Raw genomic sequence first — 13,463 nt, forward strand, 5'->3', positions numbered from 1 at the left:
CAATGCTGCAGAAATGTTTTGGCTCCCTTCCCCAGATCTGTGCCTTGACACAATCCTGTCTCGAAGCTCTGCAAACAATTCCTTCGACCCCATGGCTTTATTTTTGCTCTGACATGCACTGTCAACTGTGGGACCTTGTTTAGACAGGTGTGTGCCTTTCATGTCCAATCAATTGAATTTACCACAGTTGGACTCCAATCAAGTTGTAGAAACATCTCAAGGATGATCATTGGAAACAGGATGCACCTGAGCTCAATTTCAAGTCTCATAGCAAAGGGTCTGAATACTTTTAATTTGTAATATATTTGCATACATTTCTAAAAACCTGTTTTCGCTTTGTCATTATGGTGTACTGTGTGTAGATTGAAAATGGAGAAAAGATTATTAAAACAGTTTTAGAATATGGCTGTAATGTAACAAAATGTGGAAGAAGTCAAGGGGTCTGAATACTTTCCGAAAGCACCGTGTATCACTTCTTATAAAAGGGTTTTCTAAATAGCCATAATGTTGTATTTTTATTCCAAAGTCTTTGGACTCATTTATTGTTGGCCCACATTTCTCTATACCTCTCTCTCTGCCTCCATGGACCATACATCACTGTCTAGCAGCTAGACTGTAGCTGTGCTGGGTTTTTTTAAAGCCGCCATCCAGGGGTCCTGGAGAGTTGACGTTTTATGGATATTACTCTGTTCCACTCTTCGTACTTTATTCTCTTCCTTCCACGAAACCATGCTTTTATAGTCCTCAATGCCCTCCAATGATTCAGACTTACTGACCGTGTGTGTGTCAAACACATTAATTCATTTTCAGGCCAGCGGGCAATATTCTGACGTCCGGATGAAAAGCGTGCCCAAAGTAAACTGCCTGCTACTCAGGCCCAGAAGCTAGGATATACATATTATTAGTGGATGTGGATAGAAAACACATTCAAACTCTAGTTTCTAAAACTGTTTGAATGATGTCTGTGAGTATAACAGAACTGATTTGGCAGGTGAAACCCCGAGCACAATCCATCCAGGGAATTTATTTTTTAAGTCAATGTGTTTTCCATTCTATTTCTATGGGAAACGTTATTTATGAGGAACCTGGTTGCAGTTCCTATGGCTTCCACTAGATGTCAACAGGTTGATGTTTTTTTTGTTGAGAAATTAAGAAGTAGTCTTGTTGTTTCCATGTGTCACTCCAGGTGGACTCTACTCTCTACTGGAGAGTGCTTCACATTGTTTTAATCTGGTATTGAACACAGTTTATCCCTTAAATTTTATTGATTCTTTACGTTTTAGGGTACCTAAGGTTGGATTAGGAAAGTTGTTTGAAATGTTTGGACCAAGTTTACAGGTAATTTATTAGATACTGTGTAGGCATGTTGGGCGAGTTGGAACCGGTGTATTTATGAATCAAAGCGCCAAATAAATTGACATTTTGGGGATATAAAGAAGAAATTTATCGAACAAAAGGACCATTTGTGATGTTTCTGGGACATTTTGTAGCGCCAACAGAAGAACATCTTCAAAGGTAAGGCATGAATTATATCGTTATTTCTGACTTTTGTGTAGCACCTGCCAGGTTGAAATATGATTTTCATGTGTTGGTATGCAGGGCGTTGTCCTCAGATAATTGCATGGTCTGCTTTCGCCATGAAGCCTTTTTTTTTATCTGACACAGCGGCTGGATTAACAAGAAGTTAAGCTTTATTTTAATGTATTACACATGTATGTTTTGTGAATTTTTATTATGAGTATTTCTGTTTTTGAATTTGTCGCACTGCAATTTCACTGGATGTTGTCAAATCAATCCCGTTACCGGGATTCGAGCGGGGATGGGGGTGAAGGGATCACTAAGAGGTTATTAACTATGATTGCAATCAACAGAACAAGTCCATACAGTATCCGGCCAGCATTCAGGTGTTATTATTATCCGCATTATTGTCTGTAATGTCTGTTACTCTGTTTGACACTGATCAGCTACACACACCATCACCAATACCATCCACCATCCCCACCACTACCCTCACCAGTACTCCACCACCACCACCAGCACCATCACAAAAACCATCGCCACCATCACACCCAGGGTAAAAAGAGGGTTGTGATATAAATTTACTTCACCATAATGTGCAGGGTAAAGAGTGGGATGCGATATAGATTTACTTCACCATAATGTGCAGGGTAAACAGTGGGATGCGATATAGATTTACTTCACCATAATGTGCAGGGTAAACAGTGGGTTGTGATATGTATTTAATCCACCATAATGTGCAGGGTAAACAGTGGGTCATGATAAAGATTTAATACACCATACTGTGCAGGGTGTACAGTAGGTTGATTTAGATTTAATACACCATAATGTGCAGGGTAATCAGTGTGTTGTGATCTAGATTTAATACACCATACAGTGCAGGGTAATCAGTGTGTTGTGATCTAGATTTAATTCACCATAATGTGCAGGGTAAACAGGTGGATATTTTATATATATTTACTACACCATAATAGTCAGGGTAAACAGTGGGTTGTGATCTAGATTTAATACCCAATACTGTGCAGGGTAAACAGTGAGTTATTATATATTTAATTCACCATAATATGCAGGGTAAACAGGGGTATATTATATAAATTTACTAAACCATAATATTCAGGGTAAACAGTGGTTTGATCTATATTTAATACACCATAATGTGCAGGGTAAACAGGGGTATATTATATATTTTTACTTCACCATAATGTGCAGGGTAAACAGTGGGTTATTATATATATTTAATACACCACTGTAACGGTTTTCTTCATCTGAAGGAGAGGCGGACCAAAATGCAGCGTGGTGGTTTTTCATGTTTTTAATAAAGACAACTATACATGAAATAACTAACAAAAACAAGAAATGTGCAAACTCAAAACAGCCCTATCTGGTGCAAACACAGAGACAGGAACAATCACCCACAAACACACAGTGAAACCCAGGCTACCTAAATATGGTTCCCAATCAGAGACAATGACTAACACCTGCCTCTGATTGAGAACCATATCAGGCCAGACATAGAAATAGACAAACAAGACATCCAACATAGAATGCCCACTCAGATCACACCCTGACCAACCAAAACATAGAAACATACAAAGCAAACTATGGTCAGGGTGTGACAACCACAATGCTTTGGGGTAAACAGTGGGTTGTGATCTAGAATTAATACACCATACTGTGCAGGGTAAACAGTAGGTTATTATATATAATTAATTCACCATACTGTGCAGGGTAATCAGTAGGTTATTATATATAATTAATTCACCATTCAGTGCAGGGTAAACAGTGGGTTATTATATATATTTAATACACCAAAATGTGCAGGGTAAACAGTGGGTTGTGATCTAGATTTACTACACCATACTGTGCAAGGAAAACAGTAGGGTATTATATATATTTAAAACACCTATAATGTGTAGGGTAAACAGTGGGTTTTGATCTAGATTTACTACACCATACTGTGCTGTGTAAAATTAAATTAAAACACCATACTGTGCAAGGTAAACAGTAGGTTATTATATATATTTAATTCACCATTCTGTGCAGGGTAAACAGTGGGTTATTATATATATTTAATTCACCATTCTGTGCAGGGTAAACAGTGGGTTATTATATATAATTAATTCACCATTCTGTGCAGGGTAAACAGTGGGTTATTATATATATTTAATTCACCATTCTGTGCAGGGTAAACAGTGGGTTATTATATATATTTAATTCACCATTCTGTGCAGGGTAAACAGTAGGTTATTATATATATTTAATTCACCATTCTGTGCAGGGTAAACAGTAGGTTATTATATATATTTAATTCACCATTCTGTGCAGGGTAAACAGTAGGTTATTATATATATTTAATTCACCATTCTGTGCAGGGTAAACAGTGGGTTATTATATATATTTAATACACCATACGGTGCAGGGAAAAGAGTAGGTTATTATATATATTTAAAACACTATAATGTGTATGGTAAACAGTGGGTTTTGATCTAGATGTATTACACCATACTGTTCTGTGTAAAAAGTGGGTGTCAAGGATTTCCAAAAGGATCAGAGGACCAATATGCGGTGTGGTAAGTGTCCATGGTTCTTTTAATATGTAAATGTACACATGAACACTACAAAACAATAAACATGGAACGTGTGAAACCCTAAACAGTCCTATCTGGTGCAAAGACAGAGACAGGAACAAACACCCACAAACACACAGTGAAACCCAGGCTACCTAAGTATGATTCTCAATCAGAGACAACTAATGACACCTGCCTCTGATTGAGAACCATACTAGGCCGAAACATAGAAATACCCAAATTATAGAAAAACAAACATAGACTGCCCACCCAACTCACGCCCTGACCATACTAAATAAATACAAAACAAAGGAAATAAAGGTCAGAACGTGACAGTGGGTTGTGATATATATTTAATACACCATACTGTGCATGGTAAACCATTGGTTGTGAAATATAATTAATACACCATACTGTGCAGGGTAAACAGTAGGTTAATATACATATATTTCATGTACCATAATCTGCATCGTAAACAGTGGGTTGTTATCTAGATTTAATACACCATAATGTGCTGGGTAAACAGTGGGTTGTTATCTAGATTTACTGCACCATACTGTGCTGGGTAAACAGTGGGTTGTTATCTAGATTTACTGCACCATACTGTGCTGGGTAAACAGTGGGTTGTTATCTAGATTTACTGCACCATAGTGTGCTGGGTAAACAGTGGGTTGTTATCTAGATTTACTGCACCATACTGTGCTGGGTAAACAGTGGGTTGTTATCTAGATTTACTGCACCATACTGTGCTGGGTAAACAGTGGGTTGTTATCTAGATTTACTGCACCATACTGTGCTGGGTAAACAGTGGGTTGTTATCTAGATTTACTGCACCATACTGTGCTGGGTAAACAGTGGGTTGTTATCTAGATTTACTGCACCATACTGTGCTGGGTAAAGAGTGGGTTGTGTGGATAAAGAGTCTTACAGGCAGGTTGTTTTCTGCTCTTTAGATAATACATATCTGTTACGCTACAGGTAGCGGCTTTGCCTTTTTGAATGTGGTGTGTGTGTGTGTGGTTGTTTGTTTGTTTGTTGGCAGAAGACATTGAAACGCAACAGGCCAACCACAGCACTCCTTGATCTCATCTCTCTCTCTCGCTCTCTCTCTCTCTCTCTCTCTCGCTCTCTCTCTCGCTACATCGTACTTTTCCTCCCCGCCACATTCATAATGTAAAACAAATTTGAACAAAGCCTGGTGAAATTGAAAAAGCCTCTATCCTGCATCACTCTGGAATTAGTTTATTAGAATCTTAAGGGCGGCACAAAATAGACTTAAAAACCCATTTTCAGGGGGAAATGACTTTTTAAGAAAAGACACATTGTACACATTTGGGGATGATAAGTTGGATGACACCAAGGGGACCCTTCGAGGCAGGAACTGAGTTTTATCAGAGGGAATTGAGGTGTAGTGGGGTGTTTGTTGCCGTCTCACACATTTGTTTCCCAAAGAAAACAAATCAGGCTGAGAATAAACAAATCTTTATCTCTGTGCTGTGGTTGGGTGTGTGTGTGTGGGAAAGTGTGGGTGTGCTCCCTAAATCATTGGTCGTTTACAGGGGGTAAACGAACACTTACCTATTTTGCTGTAGGCTTGGACAGATTCTGTGTTTTGTGCATATGGGTCTTTATAAACTAGGGTACCAGTGAGGATTTCTTACACTGATCAACTTGTTACAGCTGTTGATAAGTAACTGATACATTTTTGTTCATGTCATTATATTACGATATAAGGTAGGATCATATATTAAGCATTACAAACTGGTGGGTTCAAGCCGTGAATGCTGATTGGCTGAAAGCCGTGGTATATCAGACTGTTTACCAAGGGTATGACAAACATACATTTTTATTGCTCTTATTACGTTGGTAACCAGTTTATAATAGCAATAAGGCACCTCAGGGTTTGTGGTATATGGTCAATATACCACACCCCCTCAGGACTTATTGCTGAATTAATCAGTTACATTGAACTTGAATCCTGTAAGCATCTTGGATCTAGCTGTTGGACAGTTGTGTATAGATATCTCAGAAATGCAGTGTAACTACATAGCATTTTGTGTCTCCTTATGTTACATGGTGGAAACACGTTTAATAAATAATAATTGCTTTTGAAAAATTGAATGTTTCTAACCAATAGAGTCACTTTACATTGATACTTAAAACCTAAATCAATACTGTAATTAATGTGGCTCTTCAATAAGTATGCATACTACTTGTTGGATGAGCATTTGGTGTTGAGCTGTTTAATTATGGATCATCTGATCCAAGAAGGAATTTTCAGAATGACAGCCAAGTGACGAACAGCTGTTGTGATAGCAGGTAATGCAACAACAGCTCAAGTGCTGGAAAAAAGGAATGTCCAGAATACTTTGGTGTCTCATTCATTATGCCGGGGAAGACAGTTGTGCCTGGATCCAAGTTGGATCTAATATCCCTAGCCAATGGATGTTGACCCTCTGTTGTTGTCTGCTTGATTTACAGCAGAGTCTAGTTAGATTCAACATAGAAAGCATCAAGCTACTGAGCTCATGTTTTCAGATGTTTTTGTGCCTCCGATTGGACACCAAGTATACTGTGTGAAGTATACTGTGTGAAGTATACTGTGTGAAGTATACTGTGTGAAGTATACTGTGTGAAGTATACTGTGTGAAGTATACTGTGTGAAGTATACTGTGTGCAGTATACTGTGTGTAGGATAGACTATTGCGCAACACCCAGTGCTCTTCCAATGAATTCTTCTGGATATAATGACAACAAATGACAACAAATGACATTATTACATGGCCTAGTGGGTTTTTTCACAATATAATCAGGTAATGAAAAAATATGATAAATACACTTTGTTACCATGTTAAACCTGCAATTTTTAACCATACAAGGGGCTTGATGTAGCCTACTTGAACTTGAATTTGGAGCTCAGAATGTACTAGAATTGGCCTACCTGGAAAATCAGACATTTCCTCAATTTGGTGCTCGAAAAGTTATTGTAATTATTGTAGTCTATTTATATTTTTCCTTGATTTCATTTTGTATCAGTTTTTGTGAGAGATGGCCACTCTGGTTTGTTTCCCGTTGCTTCATTTGAATGGTGTTGTGCTACTCTGTTGCAGGTTATTATGAGGACAACAACATCTAATGTTGGCTTCAACTTGGCTTTCCATAAAAACAACGATGATGAGATAAATGCATGGCTTTATTATGTGTGCCTGCGTCACCTACACAGGCTACAGAAACATCTCTATTTAGTCAGGCAATGTCCACGTTATTCTCACATATTTTATAATGTAATAATAATTTGAATATCAAGGCCTAAAATGTGTGTGTTTGTATGTTCACCAATGAAGGTGTTAGAATAGTGAACAGGTAAGGGGATGGTGTGTGTGTGTGTGTCTGGGTCTCTGTGTTATTGTGTATGTGTGTGTGTGTGTGTGTCTGAGTCTCTGTGTTATTGTGTGTGTGTGTGTGTGTGTGTGTGTGTCTGGGTCTCTGTGTTATTGTGTGTGTGTGTTTGTGTGTGTGTGTCTGGGTCTCTGTGTTATTGTGTGTTATTGTGTGTGTGTGTGTGTGTGTGTGTGTGTGTGTGTGTGTGTGTGTGTGTGTGTGTGTGTGTGTGTGTGTGTGTGTGTGTGTGTGTGTGTGTGTGTCTGGGTCTCTGTGTTAGTGTGTATGTGTGTGTGTCTGGGTCTGGGTCTCTGTGTTAGTGTGTGTGTGTGTGTGTGTGTGTTTTTGTCTGGGTCTCTGTGTTAGTGTGTATGTGTGTGTGTCTGGGTCTGGGTCTCTGTGTTAGTGACAGACTGAATAGTCCCCAGAGATGTCATAGCCAGGCAGTGGTGGAATTACTTTTACTGACTCAACCAGGCCCGATAAACGTGTGTGTGTGTGTATAAGTGTGTGTGTGTGTGTGTGTGTCTGGGTCTCTGTGTTAGTGTGTATGTGTGTGTGTGTGTGTGTCTGGGTCTGGGTCTCTGTGTTAGTGTGTATGTGTGTGTGTGTGTTAGTGTGTGTGTGTGTGGGTCTCTGTGTGTGTTTGTGTGTGTGTGTGTCTGGGTCTCTGTGTTAGTGTGTATGTGTTTGTGCGTAATTATGATTAATACCCTTGTTTTGAAAGCCAACAGTATGTGTGTGTGTGTGTATGTGTGTGTTTGTGTGTGTCGGTCTGTATGAGCATCATTGCTCATACAGGATAGGGAGAGGGATCGGAAGAGCTAGAGAGAGGCCGTCCGTAATCTTTGGGGTTCCAACGACTTGTGTGTGGTTGAGGTTAATTCAGCGACAAATGCCATAGTTAGTCGAGCGACAGGTCTCACATGCAGAGGTACTTACCCATGTTTTGGGAGATACATTGGGGTTGAAGGTGGCAGGCCATGCAAACAGAGGCACTTACCCATGTTTTGAGAGACACATTGGGGTGGTTGAAGGTGACAAGCCATCCATACAGAGATACTTAGTCATGTGTTTTCTGCCTTTGGTCAACACTAACACACTGAGCTACTGAAAGATGTGTATGATGTCCCAACACGGAGAGAGAGACAGACATACGTTTTGTCTGTATGTGCGAAAGCATGTGTGTGGGTGCTTCTGCCAAGCACACTAGCTCCAACATCTCTGTCTCTATTGGCCAGCTTTCCGCCTGACCTTTAGACAGTGCCATTGTATTACATTGAATGAAATAGCAGTATGCCCATATTACAAGATAATACCATGTCTTTTACACAGCAGGATGACTTACTAAAGATGTCATTTAATGAGTTCCTCATATTGTCATGTCTAACCTCCAATTTAAGGCTGGCACAATTACCATATAATCGTGCAACTGAGGATTATGGATGAAGACGGTGATGAAAATAAAATGAGAGAGCCAGAGAACAATTAGTCCCAGTCTCAATGCTGGGGGGACGATCGGTTCCTAGGGCAACCAACGTGTGTGTGTGTGTGTGTGTGTGTGTGTGTGTGTGTGTGTTGGAAGAGTAAGCGTATGTGTGTGTTTGTTCAGTTAGTCTTGATGTGCAAAGCCCTTCTTATGCTTAGCAAGCCTGGGACTTTGATTACCACTAAAGACATTTTATAGACTCCAGCAGAGAGCCAGAAGAGGACTCACACACAGTACAATAAAATACTATTCCATACCATACCATACAATACCAGCCCTATTTGTACCCCTCTCCCCCCTCCTCATTTAGTGGTCTGGTCAGTCTGTCGGTCAGTGGGTTGAATGCTAGCCTACTCTGTGTGTGTGGAGAATGGACACTGAATGAGGCTTCCATAATGAGCTTGAGGAAAGGATTAGACAGACAGTGAAGTCTCGGTGTACATGTCCAGATATGATTATTTGCGAAGTCTATGGCCTCTGGGAGCCAAATGGAACAGACTAACTGTGAATGGAACTCAATGGAAATGGACCAGATGGCACCTATCTGTACTTCCTGGCTTCCACAGTGACATCATCTGTGTGATGTGGTGCTGTCTGTCTATTCTGAGCAAGTGTAATGTGAAAAGTGACTGAGGAGTTACCTACTGTTCTAGCAACAGATTCTCAGTCAATACCTCCTACAGCTACAATAGGTACCTACTTACTGCTAGAGAAGTCATTTTTCACAAATTGACTGTATTTGTCTGCCTGTGTGTTTATGTTTCAGTCTCTCTCCACATTGATGGAACAGTAGTGGAGAGGGTAGTAAGTTTTAAGTTCCTCGGCGTACACATCACAGACAAACTGAGTTAGCTAGATTACGCTACACTCGCATTAACATCTGCTAACCATGTGTATGTGACAAATAAAATTTGATTTGATTTGAATTGGTCCACCCACACAGACAGCATCGTGAAGAAGGCGCAGCAGCGCCTCTTCAACCTCAGGAGGCTGAAGAAATTCGGCTTGTCACCAAAAGCACTCACAAACTTCTACAGATGCACAATCGAGAGCATCCTGTCAGGCTGTATCACCGCCTGGTACGGCAACTGCTCCGCCCACAACCGTAAGGCTCTCCAGAGGGTAGTGAGGTCTGCACAACGCATCACCGGGGGCAAACTACCTGCCCTCCAGGACACCTACACCACCCGATGTCACAGGAAGGCCATAAAGATCATCAAAGACAACAACCACCCAAGCCACTGCCTGTTCACCCCGCTATCTTCCAGAAGGCGAGGTCAGTACAGGTGCATCAAAGCTGGGACCGAGAGGCTGAAAAACAGCTTCTATCTCAAGGCCATCAGACTGTTAAACAGCCACCACTAACATTGAGTGGCTGCTGCCAACACACTGACTCAACTCCAGCCACTTTAATAATGGGAATTGATGGGAAATGATGTATCACTAGCCACTTTAAATAATTCCACCTAATATAATGTTTACATACCCTACATTATTCATCTCATATGTATATGTATATACTGTACTCTATATCATCTACTGCATCTTTATGTAATACATGTATCACTAGCCACTTTAAACTATGCCACTTTGTTTACATACTCATCTCATATGTATATACTGCACTCAATACCATCTACTGTATCTTGCCTATGCCGCTCTGTACCATCACTCATTCATATATCTTTATGTACATATTCTTTATCCCCTTACACTTGTGTCTATAAGGTAGTAGTTTTGGAATTTTTAGCTAGATTGCTTGTTGGTTATTACTGCATTGTCGGAACTAGAAGCACAAGCATTTCGCTACACTCGCATTAACATCTGCTAACCATGTGTATGTGACAAATACAATTTGATTTGATTTGATTTGAATTTCCCCTGGTCCTATTGAAACGTAACAGACTGAATAGTCCCCAGAGATGTCATAGCCAGGCAGTGGTGGAATTACTTTTCCTGACTCAACCAGGCCCGATAAACGTGTGTGTGTGTGTGTGTATAAGTGTGTGTGTGTGTGTGTGTGAGTGTGCGTGTGTGTGTGTGTGTGTGTGTGTGTGTGTGTGTGTGTCTGAGTTCAGCAGGTCCAGACTTTCACTGAGATATCTCATGATAGAGTGCTGGTGGCCTTGGGCTTGATTTAGGATGCAAGCCCACCCTGTGGCTGACACGGTGGGTGAAGTCACTATCTGTGATACCCCTAGTCCCACCATACAGTATCAGGCAAATAGGATGAGCCTAGTATGCTGATATTTGTTGCTTACAGCATTCATTTTTACTAAACAGTAAGTGATATATATTATATAGTGTGATTAGTACACAGTGTGCAGTTTAAATACTGTAATTAGTAGGAAATACAGATTTCAGACCTGGACACACACACATGTTGTCATAAATATTACCGAAGGTGGCTCCCCTTCTTGTTCGGGTGGCGCTCAGCGGTCGTCGTCGCCGGTCTACTAGCTGCCACCGATCCTTTGTTCCGTGTTCGTTTGATTTTGTCTAATTGGTTTCACCTGTTCATTGTTTGGTTGTTAGGGTGGGGTTATTTAAGGTCGTTTAGCCCGCTTCTGTTTGTGCGGGCTTGTTCTTCTGTATTTGTGAGAGGTGTTAGTGTTTTGTTGGGTTTTCTCGCTGTCCTGGTATTTTACCTAAGGGTACTATTTGTAGTATAGTTACGCCTGTGTTGGGTAATACAATTTTATTCTTTTGATTTTGGACATTAAAGCATTAAAGTGTTTTTTCCCACATCCTTTGCTCTCTGCGCCTGACTCCACACTCATTGAGCGTTACACATATAATGGATTGCTCACCAGGGAACACATTCCCAAAATGCTCCCCTTGACTCTCATGTGGCATGAACACACACACACACACACACACACACACACACACACACACACACACACACACACACACACACACACACACACACACACACACACACACACACACACACACACACACACACACAGGTGTTGTAGGGTTCCATGCTGAGTGGATTGTAGAGACATCAAACCAAGATGGCAGATTGAGAGCCAACAGACTCCAATTCCCTACAGTTAATGCGAAGTTGTGGGTGTGGGTGTGTGCGTGTGCGTGTGCATCTGTGTGACCAGCTTTGAGAGCTTATGTAGTTCAGATCAGAATCCAACCCTTCAGATTTGGCAGGAACCATGTTCAGTGTCCTTGAATGTAAGCTTGATACAGAGAGGTGCTGAAACATGTCTGGACTGGAGCGCTCTATTGTATTGAGAGACAAGAAATATGGAGACCATTATAGAAGAACATTATCAGTTAGAACAATTCGGCTTGTTGGAATGACGTTAACATACATACTGCTGTTATAAACTATATTACATACGTCTTTCTGGAATAAAAGGCAGCTCTTCATACACAAACGCATGTGCATACATACAAACACACACAAGTGACTCCAATGCTCATCAGTGTTGTTTATGATGGTTAGAATTATACGTGGTTATGGTTTTCTCCATATTGATGTTAGAATTAGCATTAGTTATGGTTTTCTCCATATTGATGTTAGAATTAGCATTAGTTATGGTTTTCTCCATATTGATGTTAGAATTAGCATTAGTTATGGTTTTCTCCATATTGATGGTTAGAATTAGCATTAGTTATGGTTTTCTCCATATTGATGGTTAGACTTAGCATTAGTTATGGTTTTCTCCTTATTGATGGTTAGACTTAGCATTAGTTATGGTTTTCTCCATATTGATGGTTAGACTTAGCATTAGTTATGGTTTTCTCCTTATTGATGGTTAGACTTAGCATTAGTTATGGTTTTCTCCATATTGATGGTTAGACTTAGCATTAGTTATGGTTTTCTCCTTATTGATGGTTAGACTTAGCATTAGTTATGGTTTTCTCCTTATTGATGGTTAGACTTAGCATTAGTTATGGTTTTCTCCACACACACACACAGTTATGGTTTTCACACACACACACACACACACACACACACACACACACACACACACACACACACACACACACACACACACACACACACACACCTCCGCCCTAGCTCATATTGAGTGTGTAATGAATGCGGTTTGACTAAGATTAATGAGGATATCATGTGAAATAGAGAGATAATGCTGAAGGTCTCTGTTGTGGTAAGGTTGAAGCAATGATACATCTGGCTGTCTAAGTAGTGTGTCTGTCATGGTAACACTGTCTTGGGTAGAGAGAATCGTTTTGGCTTGTTTCTTGTCGCTGGTCATTGTTTTTTTCAATAGTGCTTGGTAGAGTCAGGGACAGCACATGTCCTAGTCATGGAAAAGTGTCTACTTAACGTCTTCTCTGGAACATTCTGTACACAAAGAGTCAGTGACGGGGTGGGGAACAGACAGAAAGATATGGATGGAGGGAGAGAAGTATATAGAGAGAATCAAAGACATAAAATGATGGCCAGAATAACATAAATAGGTAGTGATGAGAGAAAGAGATGGGGAGATGGAGGAGGGACCACATCAGAGGATGAGAAA

The 13,463-nt window shown here is 40.3% G+C and overlaps 1 pseudogene; it reads left to right on the forward strand.

The window, feature by feature from the left end:
- Positions 1-13,463, forward strand: part of LOC121847900 — a 581,625-nt pseudogene that overhangs the window by 365,851 nt on the left and 202,311 nt on the right.

The sequence above is a fragment of the Oncorhynchus tshawytscha genome, linkage group LG12 (assembly GCF_018296145.1).
Source record: "Oncorhynchus tshawytscha isolate Ot180627B linkage group LG12, Otsh_v2.0, whole genome shotgun sequence".
Classification (NCBI taxonomy): domain Eukaryota; kingdom Metazoa; phylum Chordata; class Actinopteri; order Salmoniformes; family Salmonidae; genus Oncorhynchus; species Oncorhynchus tshawytscha.